This window comes from Uranotaenia lowii, chromosome 3, assembly GCF_029784155.1.
Source record: "Uranotaenia lowii strain MFRU-FL chromosome 3, ASM2978415v1, whole genome shotgun sequence".
NCBI lineage: Eukaryota > Metazoa > Arthropoda > Insecta > Diptera > Culicidae > Uranotaenia > Uranotaenia lowii.
Genome location: NC_073693.1, coordinates 129,980,968 through 129,994,678, shown reverse-complemented (window position 1 = coordinate 129,994,678; position 13,711 = coordinate 129,980,968). Strand labels below are relative to the sequence as shown.

The 13,711-nt window shown below is 41.3% G+C and overlaps 1 long non-coding RNA gene across 1 annotated transcript; it reads left to right on the top strand.

Moving 5' to 3' along the window:
• The first annotated feature begins 12,612 nt into the window (after nucleotides 1–12,612).
• Nucleotides 12,613–13,332, top strand: LOC129751304 (uncharacterized). Its single transcript, XR_008738672.1, has 3 exons — nucleotides 12,613–12,734; nucleotides 12,840–12,969; nucleotides 13,106–13,332. It is a non-coding gene; the product is annotated as an uncharacterized LOC129751304 (long non-coding RNA).
• The last annotated feature ends 379 nt before the right edge of the window (nucleotides 13,333–13,711 follow it).

Here is a 13,711-nt window from a genome sequence, read left to right as displayed (position 1 = left end):
TGCCTTTGACCCTTCCAAAATATCTTTTATTATTAGCAGTTGTTCATTGCACCAAGTTAGTTCCTCCTCAATTGTTTTACAACATGGAGAATAATCTGTTTTCATTTCATTCATTTCAGACCTCAGCAAACCTCGTAGCAAACGTTCCCGGCTGGACCTAGAATCATTTCGATTAAATGCCTCTCGAACGTGTAATTCATGATGGAGTTCATCATCCGAAAGGTGACCCGTGTTCAAAGTTGAGTATATTTTTTTTAATTGCATTAAATCCATAATGACAAAATTTAAACTAGTATGAACGAGAAAAGAAATTGATTTTTAAAATTTAAGTATCTCTAAAATTCACACGTTGACTAAGTTTAAATAAATAGCACAAGAAAAGAAAATTAAACAATAAGATTACACACACCTAATCTATTAATTTCAAAAAATTGGTAAATGTTTAATGTTAAATTTAAGTTGAAATAAATCAATTTTTTTTCTTGTGTTTTTATTTAAAATATCACATTACTCCACAACCCACAGAGATATTTTTTCCACGTGTAGTCAATTTGATCGAAGCTTTGAATTTATGCCCTACTATATCAATCGGTTTATCAAATTAATTAAGACTTAGAATTGATTCCCAAAATCTTTTAAGCGATATTGTGCTTCAAACTTCCTTGGACATCAGAACCCTTTTATTGAATAGTGAATTTTTAAAAAAACAGTGCAAGTATGGTGTAAATTGCCATAAAAATAGCAAAAATTGAATTGAGAAGGCTTGGATGTTTTCCCAGAGACGTACGCAAGATGCTAGTTACTCTCTGCAATATGTTACGGTAAGACCATAGAACGTTGGGCGCCAAATATGTAACAACCGTCTTACCACTTCCGCCGGCGTCTCAGAGACTCCCTTTTTTTTGGCCTCAGGGCGGCACGCTTATCCTCAAAACAAATCACAGGGAATATCAAATTACATGCAAAGAAAACTCCCAAAATAACTGCGCTTCTCATAAACGATATATTACCAAACTTTTGCACTGCTGAACCTCCCACTTTACTTATGGCTATGATCTGACCTGGAGGGCATAGCCCTTGCTGGTAATGCTGGTTGGTGGTACCACCGTCGACTTCCGTCCGCTCGAACCTTCCGGTAGACTTCCTCGGGTGGTCCTGGGTCTAAAACGTTTTCCTTCGACTCCCGTGGTAGTTATGTGACAGCCCCAAAAACGTGACTGCTTGTCCCGAGCTCAATATGGCGACGGAGCTGGATTGCTGACAACCGGTTGAGGTCGCGCTGGTTAAGGACTATAAGCCAAAGACAAAAGGGTCCTTTTGTAAGGACAAACGCTTGTTAGGGTAAGTTTTCTGGGCGAGGGCAACGATGAGTTTTCGAATCACGGCTTACCTGGCGTCCTCTAGCAACACTTTCAATCGCTCTTCTTTTTAATTTGGTTTATGCGGTAACACCTGCACTAGGGTTTTGAGATGTGTGCACTTTGGTGATTTTTTGAAGAGTGGACGAGGATCAGCCAGTATACTCTGACCGGCCTTGAACCGATCGTTCGGGTCGTTGCCCTCGTCTTCGCGCCTTAACGAGTTAGTGGGCGTCGTGATCCAGGCGTCGCTACCACGGGCGTCGCTACCAAGAGTTGGATTGATGGCCATCTGGTGGTGAAGTTCTCAAGCTCGAACAGTCTGGCAGCTGTGTTTGGCAGTAGGTGGCTAGGTCTGGTGAAGGCTTTGGAAGAGAAAACTAAACATGCAAATGACACTCACTGCGATATTGAAAAACTACATTTAACGCGACCATTCGGTGAAACCTCGTTGGAAGTGTCATCTGGCGCTTACATATTATATAGTCAGTTATAGAATGAAACACATCTTACCTGTCGGCAACTTAAGGGAATCGAACCCAAAAGTTTTTCTTGCCGATACCGGGAATCGAACCCAGTACGCCTGGCATACCAACACAAGACTCGCGCCAGCCTATCCGCTAGACCACATCGGCGCTAAAGAGGGAGAAACGTGAAAATACCTAAAAAATAATTGTTTGATATTTTATTTATTTCTGAGTATACAAACATATTTCACGCGAACACAAATGATTGCTGGCGAAAACAGCAACAGCAACAAAAAAAACCATCTCCACCCCGGCTGGGAGAATGTTTTGTACAAAATATTTCGATCCCGACCGATTTTACTCCAACCGTTTGGGCGCTCATTCAAGCAGTGCCATACACTATGCAAATCGTGCTCACAGCGACAAAATTTCATCGAATTTCATCGCATTTGTACAAATGTTGTGTAGTCTGTGGCCCGCTTAAGTTAGAAACCCGAGCCAGTCGTCCACAGTTAAAATGGAGCTAGGTAATAATACTTCTAGTCTACACACTAAGATTGCATTTATTTCGCTCGGGACCATGAATCTCTGTGTCACGGGAAAACTGCTCAATTTAAACGAAGTTCGGAAGGGAACTCGCCCGAATCTCAGGACGCTTCACCTCTCCTGAAATACGAAACAAACTTGCTACGAGAGCACAGAAACTTAACGTATCCCCATGAATGCCGGACAGTGTTCTCCTGAATCACGGGAGACCCAATACTTGTCAAATTTTCTGTCTCTTGCTCTCCTGTATGAAAAAAACCAACAGATTTTTTTCTCTCTCTTCCACATGTGCATGAATATTAAAATCGCCAAACGTTCGCCAAACGTCACTTTTTGCGGTTACCGTTGTTAAAGATTAGAAGTATTTGTTTTGTTTGAGTTCATATCGTTGACAGAAAATTTGGTTGTGGCCTACTGAGAACGCAGAACTGTTTGGAAAAACTCTACGGCCCTTATTCTGCGCCTCGAGTGACGTGACGATAGTCGAGTCACCCAAGTCACTCTATTCCCGTAGTCGGTTTAGGTGAGGATTGTCACTTCGGATGAACTTTGTGAGTTCTTACCCTATTCTCGTAGTCACCGTGGGTGAGAATCGTCGCATTCGGGTGACGATTTTAGGTGACAATTGTCGGTACCTTTTCAGGTGGTGACAAGATAGAAATTCAATGAAAATTTTTCATAAAGCAAACTTAGTTAGGCTCTAAATAGTTCACCACAGACAACAATGGCAATTTTTAGAAAACCCAGATAAACTTATTTACCTTTTTAAAGAAAATCAATTTTTTTCACCCCGTGAAAAAAAAATTTGTAATGAAAAAGATGATTTGTAAAAAGATGATTGTAATGAAGATGATTTAAAGAGCTGATTTTCAAATCCAAATCTAAAGTTTGTTTCTGCATGTATAAAGTTATTTATTTTAGAAATCAAAATCCAAATTTAAATTTTACAATAATAGCACAATATTGATATGAAGGTGTTGATGATAATATAATCCTTTCAACGAGTGATCATCTCCAGTTTTGCCCATCTCCAGTTGGATCCATAGAAGCCTGGAACTGAGGCTTTCTGACGAACATGTTTCCTGGATCGCATCCGCATCTGATAGCCGATAGGTTGTCCGGTTGCTTCCAATTTTCGGCGGCATTCCATTATGCTAACAAAACCTGCCACCTTCAATTCACCCCTACACGCAGCGAAAAAATTTTTTATTTCAAAGGAAAGTGCAACGAAAACAAAGGAAAATTTCCTTTGATTTTGGGATAAATAATTTTTTTTTTGTTTCAAATGCATTTTCGTTTGTTTCAAAGAATTTTTCTTTTGGAAAATCTTTGATTCAAAAGAAAAATTCTTTGAAACAAAAAACAGTTTCTTTTGATTCAAAGTTGCTTTCTTTTGCCACAAGGTAATTTAATTTAGATTTAAAAGCATTTATTCATTGAACCATTTTCTATTTATTCCAATTGGAAGCATTATTTTCTGTTGTTTTGAAATTCCTATTTGGAATTTTAAATAATAAAAAGAAAGGATTTCAAATTTAAAATTTATTTTTATTCACGAATAAATGAAACACTGGGTCACACACTGGTTCACTTCAATCGAATCATCCGGTTTAAATTTTCGTGGACCTGATCGCTGGATTGGAGCGGTGTCACCTCGGTTGAGGCATCCAGGGACTTGGAAAACCATCTATCGGCCGTAGTCCTGTAAAATTTCAAGCACTTATTGAAAATCTTCAATATTCATTCTTTAATTAACATAAATTTAACTTACCATACTTTATCCTGAATCCTCCTAACTAAGCTAACTCTGATCCACATTTTCACTCGACCAGTCAAACCGTTTTAAATTCTTCTTACTCAATGCAAAAAACCTTCTAAGTTTGAAGTTTTTATTTTAAGAAATTATTCCTTTGCATTGAATACATTTTTCTTTGGTTGAAAGAAAATTTACTTTGTTTCCAAATAAAAATGCAATTGAACAAATGTCTTTTGAATCAAAGAATTTGTTTAAAATCAAAGTCCAAAATTATTCGATTCAAAAAATTAATTCTTTCTTTCAAAAATTATTTATTTGAAACAAAACCATAATTCATCGATTCAAAGAAAACAGCACCCATAGAAGAGGTTGCAAAAATCCAATGCCTATTTAGCACATCTCTGTGCCGATAATGCGCTGAAATGTGCACTGTGCCGAAGATGATATGTTTGAAAAACCGTAACTGGCATAAGGACTCGCCTCCCAACTAAAATGATGCATGACCACTACATTCAAGCAAAACAAGAAAAACATTTTATGGGATTTCGTTCCTATTGGATAATTCATCCCAGAAACAAGAAAATAAAAATATAAACCACAGCGCCCGTAGGGAGAATCGAACTCAAATCACTAACCAAATGGTCTTGCCAGACCGACATCTTAACCAGTGTACTATTTGAGCTTCATGCAGGAAGAGGGATATTTATCATAGGCATTCTGCCACCGATCAATCACAAAAGAAACGCACGACAGTGGCTTCCCGGCGTTTGGCCGCCTTTCAAGGTATTCATTTGTCTTGCGATGGAAACGGGAAAGGGAACGGGAGTGGAGGAAACGGGAAACCCATTGAATGAGAACTGTGCTTTGCTTACTGCCTGCTATTACATACACACGCTACATATACACGGCTGCTAAAGCCGGGCAGCTTGGTCGGTGCTTGTTTGCCGGTGAATTGAAGGAATATATTCTTGTTGCTTTTGCTACATACACACGCACAGCTTAGCCGTGGTTGTTTGCCGGCAAATTGAATTGAAGGAATGTTTTTTTTGTTGTTGCTTTTACTGCATACACACGCACAGCTCGGCCGTGGTTGTTTGCCAGTGGATTGAAGGGATTGAATTAGAAGGATGTTTTTGTTGTTGCTTTTGCTACATTCACACGCACAGCGCTCGGTTCGCTGGCTGCCTGGTGTTGGCCGGTATTTATTTCCATCCTTCTTCGTCTTGTGATGCGATAGGGAGGGACGTGAAAGCGTTTTTATTTTGTTTCTTTCAGACATACGCAATTCGGTTAACTTGGGAGATTAATGCCGGTGGGAGCAAATCGAATCAGCACCAATCGCGTTATCTTCTTGTACCAATGATGCTATGTAATTGACTACACGCCATTGGCACAGAGGCTGAATTTTGGGTGAGGAGATTGAATCGAAAAAATGAATTTTTTGAATCAAAGTCAGTTTTGTTTTGTTTCAAAATCCAAGTTTTCTCTGCGTGTACGAAAAGTGCAAAAAAATATATCCGGATTAGCTCGGATCATTTCTGTTTTTTTTAAAACTTACTTGTTGTTAAATCCTTTCTTATCCAGGGACAATATAATACCGGTTTGTCGGGACAGCAGCCGAAGACTCCTGCATTCGTTTTGCATATTTTCCTCTGGGTATCATCGTATCAGCCAACTACATGGTTATGTTTTCACACCATCCGCTGCACTTCTGAACTTCTTATCTAGCTTGAATGCCTTGCTTAGATCGTGCAATTCGACGGTAGCCTTTTCCGAACCGAAAATCTTACTAGTTGAATTAAAAACTAATTTAAAAGTTTGAAAGCGCTTACAAAACAAAACAAACCAAGCCGGTTAGACACATAAGTTCATTTGGTCACTCACCCACAAATGAGCACCTGTCACTTCACCCACACAGACTCCGGGAATAAGGTGACAAATCTCACGGTGACTCGAGGTGAGGTGACAATCGTCACCTCATGCGCGGCGCAGAATAAGGGCCTACGGCTGGTGCGGTATACTTTCGCCCCGGTTTGGAAGCTTTCGTCGATCCGTTAAGATAGCTAACATGGACATGGATCCGGAGCGCAATAATTTCAATTCCATGGTTTGCAAGGCGCATCGGTAAGTTTCTTTGCCTTCGGCGTTTGGGTAATGAAAATAATGGAAATATTTTCTTTTTGTACTTACAGAAAAAAATTTTGTCTGTGTGTTATGATTGTGAAGAATGGTGAAATGTGTAAAAAAAGTGAAATGTACAACAAATGAAGAAAAAGTTACTTGAAATAAATTGAACATGTTTAAACAACAACTATGTTTCATTTTTTAAACATTGCATAGAAATTTATTGAAAAAAAAAATCAAACCAGGGGAATGGGCAGCAGAATTCACTACAAACCACAGTAGGAAATCGTTTCGAGCTCACAGGAAAATTTCAAAAGTTCCTGCAAGTTACAGGGGAAAACCGTTTCGAACATTAAGGTGAATTTGACAGTTGTTTTCCTTGTTAAGTGTGTGCCCATCTGGCAATCCCTGCATTTCGCCCTCTTTCAAGTAACACTATTTGAGTGTGTACTTTTTCACTTCTTGTACAACAATCGGTTAATAAAAACGTGTTTTCTATATTGTAATTCCGATTGTTATAGTTATTTCTTAAACTGTCCGCGACTCCTCTGTATAAAAACCACTTTAGGTTGTGGTGCCCAGTTGCGCGATCGCTAAATATCGGTGCAAAGTGCGTTAGTGATGGAGGAGGAAAAGTCCGAGCGATTCCTGCTTCCGCTATTCGACGGGAGCAATTACAATGTATGGAAGTTTCGCATGCGTGTTCTGTTGGAAGAGCACGAGCTCCTCGAATGTATCGAGTCGGAAGTGCAGGACGTGGAGGAACTGAAGGAAGAGGCTGAAGATACGGCGGAACAACGGCGGCAAAAGGCTGGGAAGCGGGAGAAACGATCGAAGAAGGACCGCAAGTGTAAATCGTTGTTGGTGGCCAGAATACATGATTCCCAACTGGAATATGTTCAAGAGAAGGACACCCCCAAGCAAATTTGGGATGCGCTGAGCCGAGTCTTCGAGCGTAGGAGCATCGCCAGTAGAATGCACCTGAAACGCCAAATGCTCTCCTTGCGGTTGGAATCCGGATCGCTACAGGATCATTTCCTGCGATTCGATCGGCTCGTGCGACTGTACCGCGGGACAGGCGCCATTTTGGAAGATGTAGACGTTATTTGCCATCTTCTTCTCACACTCGGATCGACATATGCAACTATTGTGACTGCTCTAGAGACAATGCCAGAAGAAAATTTGAGCTTAGAGTTCGTCAAGTGCCGCCTTCTTGACGAAGAAATAAAGCAGAAAGGATCAGGTATCGAATTGTGCTCCCCTCAATCAGATGCCACTGCTTTTACCGGATCGAAAAAGAGACGTCCGAAGAAAAAGCTCATTTGCTACGGTTGCAAGAGAGAAGGCCACAAGATTTCCGATTGTCCGCAAAATAAGTCGCCGCCACAGCAACATGGTAGAGAGCGACGGAGCGAGCAGCCGAACAGAGAGCGAGGGAGAGAACCACGGCCGAATGCGAATTTGGCAGAAAGTCTTTGTTTCGCTGGGGTGAACAAAGTAAACAAAGTTCCCCGCCAGCAGAAGTGCCAGCAACGGATTCAGTGGATCGTGGACTCCGGGTGCTCCGACCATCTGGTCAAAGACAAAGACCTGTTCGTAGAGCTGAAGCCACTGGATGAGCCGGTGGAAATCGCCATTGCCAAGAATGGTGAATCGATCGTCGCCCGGCATTCCGGAACAGTGAAAGTGCTATCCGTTGTAAACGGGAAAAGATTGGAGTGTTTCGTGGAAAATGTACTGTTCGTACCATCCCTTCGAGTGAATCTGTTTTCGGTGCTCAACGTCGAGCTAAAAGGGATGAAAGTGGTATTCGCGAGTGGAAAAGTGAATATTTACAAACGATCCGAACTAGTTGCTACCGGTGAACGACGGGGAAAGTTGTATGAATTAAACTTTTACCCGCTGAAAAACGATGAGAGTAATTCGATGATGGTGTGTGGTCGCGTTTCGAAAAAGTTGGAGCTCTGGCACCGTCGGTTCGGCCATCTCAATAATGGACAGCTGAAAGAGCTGATTCGCGGTAAGATGGTGAACGGAATTGACTCTATCAAGTGCGACTCGAAAGAAACCGTTCTGTGTGAACCGTGCGTAATCGGGAAACAGGTGAGGAAACCGTTCCCACCTCGTGAGAGCAAGTTGTCGTCGCGAGTGCTCGAAGTGGTGCATACGGATGTATGCGGCCCCGTAGATCCAGTCGGAAAAGGAAAGGAAAGGTATTTTGTGTCTTTCATAGACGATTGGAGCCATTATACTATGGTGTTTCCGATGGTGACCAAGGATGAGGTCCTGCAGTGGTTCAAGCATTACGAGGCGCTTGTCACTGCAAAGTTCGGAACGAAGATTTCTCGCCTCAAGTGTGATAATGGGGGAGAATATAAGAACAAACTGTTCGAGAGTTTTTGTCGCGGTAAGGGAATCTTAAGGCAGAAACACAATACAGCGTCGGTCGTCGCGTCACGTCAGCGGTCAACGCTGTCGATAAGTACTAAAACGCGGACGCGACGCACCCGACGATTTTTGCATCACAATTCAGTGTCAAGAGACATCTTAGATGTCTCTTGACGCTGAATTGTGATGCAAAAATCGTCGGGTGCGTCGCGTCCGCGTTTTAGTACTTATCGACAGCGTTGACCGCTGACGTGACGCGACGACCGACGCTGTATTGTGTTTCCGCCTTTAATGGAGTTTACGATTCCTTACACCCCACAACTCAACGGAACAAGTGAGCGTCTGAACCGTACATTGGTTGAGCGGGCGCGTGCGATGTTGTGTGACGCGAAAATGGATCAGTCGTTTTGGGTGCAGGCGATCCAGACGGCAGCTTTTTGCGTGAATCGCTGCCCGACGAGTGCGGTTGCCGGTAGTGTTACGCCGTATGAAGTGTGGGAAGGTAAAAAGCCGAATGTGTCACGGCTTCGAGCGTTTGGGTCCACGGCTTTTGTTCATGTGCCGAAGGAGCGCCGGAAGAAGCTAGACGCCAAAGCATGGAAGGGTGTGTTGGTTGGCTACTCCCTTAACGGCTACCGGGTTTGGGATCCTGAAAGAAGGGTAGTTGTTGTTGCCCGTGATGTCGATTTCGACGAAGAGCATACGTGCGAAGAAAAAGAAGAAGAAAGTGTCCAAGTAGTGCGTTTTCGGTTGGAAAAAGAAGAAGAAAGTGAAATGTCTCATAGTGAAGAAGATGAAGACGAAGAAGAAGAGCATTTCACCAGTTTTCACGATGAATGTCCCATACCAAGTGCAGCTGAAGAAGAAGTAGTGGTTCCCGAAACTGTTAGAGAAACGTCCCAGGGGCGACCAGTGAGAAAAATAAATGCTCCGGCCTGGCATGCAGATTACGAGTTCGATTGCGCCAATTTCGCTTTGAATGCGCTATCGTTCGTTGACAATGTGCCAGAAAAGATGTGTGATTTGCGTGAGCGCGGAGATTGGCCTCTTTGGGAAAGTGCTATACGGGAAGAGATGAAATCTCTAGTGAAGAATGGTACGTGGGAAATGGTGAAGCTTCCAGCAGAAAGGCGCGCAATTACGTGCAAGTGGATCTTTAAGATCAAACCGGCAGAAGATCGGAAACCTGCTCGGTATAAGGCACGACTAGTGGCGAGAGGTTTCGACCAGAAGAGTGGGTTCGACTATAGTGAAACTTACTCTCCTGTGGCCCGTTTGGATACATTGCGCACTGTATTGGCTTTGGCAAATCGAGAGGGCATGGCCGTGCACCAAATGGACGTGCAAACGGCGTTCCTGAACGGAGAGATTTCGGAAGAGATCTACATGTGGCCTCCGGAAGGGTTCGGGAACAGTGATGGTTTAGTGTGTCGTTTGAGAAAGTCGCTTTACGGACTTAAACAAGCGTCGCGTGCGTGGAACTTGCGTTTCCACAGTTTTGTCGAGAAACTTGGGTTTCGTCGGAGTGAGAACGACTCGTGTTTGTACACTCGTGGAACGGGACTCTCGATGGTGATTTTAATATTATACGTTGATGATATTCTAATCATGAGCCCGTCGTTGAAGTTGGTCAACGAGACGAAGAATAAACTTTCCGCGGAGTTTGAAATGACTGATGTCGGTGAGGTTCGAAGCTTTCTGGGAATGAAAATTGAACGGGACCTCGACCGGAAGATAATGAAGATCAGTCAACGTCGCTATTCGGAGGATTTGCTGAGTCGTTTCCAGATGGCCGACTGTCGGCCAATTGCGACGCCGATGGAGAACAGGTTGAAACTGCAGAAAGGTGATGAATCGAAGCGGATTGCAGAACCTTATCGAGAGTTAGTTGGCTGTTTATTGTATCTCTCGCAAACATCTCGACCGGATTTGGCGGTCGCTACGGTGTATTTTAGCCAGTTTCAATCCTGTCCAAACAATGAACACTGGGTTCATTTGCGCAGAATCCTACGATACATCCGAGGCACCTTGGAGCTTGGATTGGTGTATTACGGAAACAATCAAGCGCCACTGCTGGAGGTTTACTCTGATGCTGATTGGGCGTCGGATATCACAGATAGACGTTCGATATCCGGTGCTGTGTTCAAGGTGTTCGGAGCTTCTGTGAGCTGGATATCGCGGAAGCAATCAACCGTTTCTCTGTCGTCGACCGAGGCAGAACTCGTCGCTTTGTGTGTGTCTGTCTGTCATGGTCAATGGTTGATAAGAGTGCTGCGGGAACTTGGTCATGTTCCTACTGGGCCCATCGTATTCCATGAAGACAACCAGTCTACGATGAAGATTGTCAGCACTCCCAAGGATTCAAGCCGCTTGAAGCATATGGATGTAAAATACTTTTACGTTCGGGATCTAGTCGAAACGAAGCACATACGACTGGATTACATACCGTCAGCTTTGCAGCAGGCAGACAACCTAACCAAAGGGTTGTCTGCTCCTACATTCAAGAGCCTTCGAGCGAGTATTGGACTGGCGGACTGCAGCGCTTGAGCGGGCGTGTTAAGTGTGTGCCAATCTGGCAATCCCTGCATTTCGCCCTCTTTCAAGTAACACTATTTGAGTGTGTACTTTTTCACTTCTTGTACAACAATCGGTTAATAAAAACGTGTTTTCTATATTGTAATTCCGATTGTTAGTTATTTCTTAAACTGTCCGCGACTCCTCTGTATAAAAACCACTTTATTCCTGAGGTGTTTTGTTGTCCTGAAATCGTCCTGTAATTTCAGCTGTTGAAAATACAGATCGAAATTGTCCCGACCACAGGAGAAAAGATTAAGTGTGTAGGTTTATTTTTAAATGAAAATGACGACCTTTTTTTTCAGGAAACGTCGGTAACGGAGCATGAATATCCCATAAAATGGTCAGCTGAATTTGTTTTGTTAAAAACACAAAGCATACTAGATTTTGCTGGAGTACTTCAAAGAACAACTGGCGAAACAGAAAGAACTGCAGTATCGACAACCGTTTCAGAGAGATTTCAACAATCCGAGTCCAAATGAAGCTTCCATTCCTAATGACATCAAACTGCCATGTGTCCATTTCTTTTGCCTTCGGCGCACCTTCAATGGCTCCCCTAGAAGAGAAACACCAAAACCACAAATTTAATGATATAGGTAACAGTTTATTTTATACATGAGGATTTTGTTATTAACATCTAAATAAGTATTTGAACTAAAAAAATTAGAACCATTTTCGAGGGCTAAGCTTGACTAAGAACTTCTGAATCGAAATCAAATTTTAACATAGGTAGAAAAAATAACTATATTCAATGTTGCTTAGAATTGAAAGTTTTAAATCGAGAAGAAAAAGAAAGACATCTAGAAAGAAATTTTTTAATAACACAGAAAAGTGTCAAACTCAATTTAAGACATCAATAACAATAAAATTCTATTGTGATAAAATCCGAAAAATACAAATATTTTAAATGTCTATTATCAAATTTATTTATATTACTATTAATTACCAATCATACCACGAATCGTCCCGCCTAGTTAATTTTGTGTCTTTTTATTATTGTTAAAAGATACGTTCTATTGTCATCATTTTCTTAAAAGATCATAAAGTAAAGATTACACGTATCATATATTTCGGGTCATGGTCGTTTTGGAAAAGAAAAAAGCAAAAAAAAAATGAATGGTTACTCTACACGCAGAAAAAGAATGGGGGATAGATACAACAAATCGTTTTGTTATTTAATTTTTTCGAATCAATGCACATTTAATGGGTAGTTGTGATATAACATTTGATTCAATCCTAAATCTACTCTATTTTTATTTTTACAAAATAGTCGAGACCATGCCATCGTGTATTGCCGAGGGGGGCGTTATTTTAACAAAAAAATAATTTTATTTTGTAAAAGAATAAATGGATAATTTTGAATCGAAGTTTGAGTTTTATTAGCCAAACGTGTACATATTTGATGTGATTGACAAAAAAAGAAAAAAAATCGTATAAAGTAATTGTTGCGCAGTTGTTCCGTCCCGGAATCTCTCCGACCGGGATATAAAATAAAAAAATTAGCTATTGTTTTCCGGATAGGTAAGCTTAAATGTTCACCATAAAGCATAAATAAGCTTTTAAAAGTATTTACCAAATATACTAAACTTTGGTTTCTTTAATTATTTGTGTTATTTTTCTTTGCAGGGTGCTAAATCAGTTCGTTTCCCGCATGAAGAAACTGCGTAATGGCAACATCACCGAAGCAAGCAATTCCGTTCAATCATCAGTCTTCCACGCCGTAGACTGGCCCGTGTCCACCAGCCGGGGCTATTAAGTGAGTTTCCAATTTAAAACTGAAACTGTCCGTCCAGTCGGAATATGTCATAGGATCAACTTTTTCGAGCGACTCAGAAGTTGGCCCAAGTCCAATATCCTTGAACTAAAATTACTTTTTTTCCTCCTGCGCTAAGGAATATTTCAGATGGCTGGGGTCAGAATCAAACTTGCGCTCATCCCATTCAAATTAACATCCGGACCGATGGAGCTGATACCTAATCCATGTAGGTGATGGAGCTTCGAATGCTGGTTGCTTTTTCGGTTAGCTGTTGCTGCCGGAAGAGCTGTCTCGCTGATAAAAAAAATCGAAGACAGTGAGTATTATAAATTATATTTGAATAAATACTCAAAATACAAATAATGATGTGTTTTATTAATCGAAGAAAAACTGCCGTAAACAATAAAATAGGATTAAATTTAAAAGTAAATGACCTTTCATTTGAATTGCATGATTGAATTATTACAATACAAAAACGTTTTGTTATTTTGAATCAATTCAGTTTCTTACATTTAAACCAACTTTGTTTAGTTTTTTTTCCACAAAATTGTTGTTGTTGTGTTGTGTGTGTTCATTCTCTCGCAGTCGTTCGATCAGTGCGGATGTGCGTTATCACTGCTGATCAAAGTATAATATATTTTCCTCGCCGTATCAAAGTGGTCAATTTCGTAAACAAAGAGTGCTTCAAGCGGAGTGTTTTTTTTCTCGCTTTATGGTTCGGTCGTTACCAAAGGACTTTTTG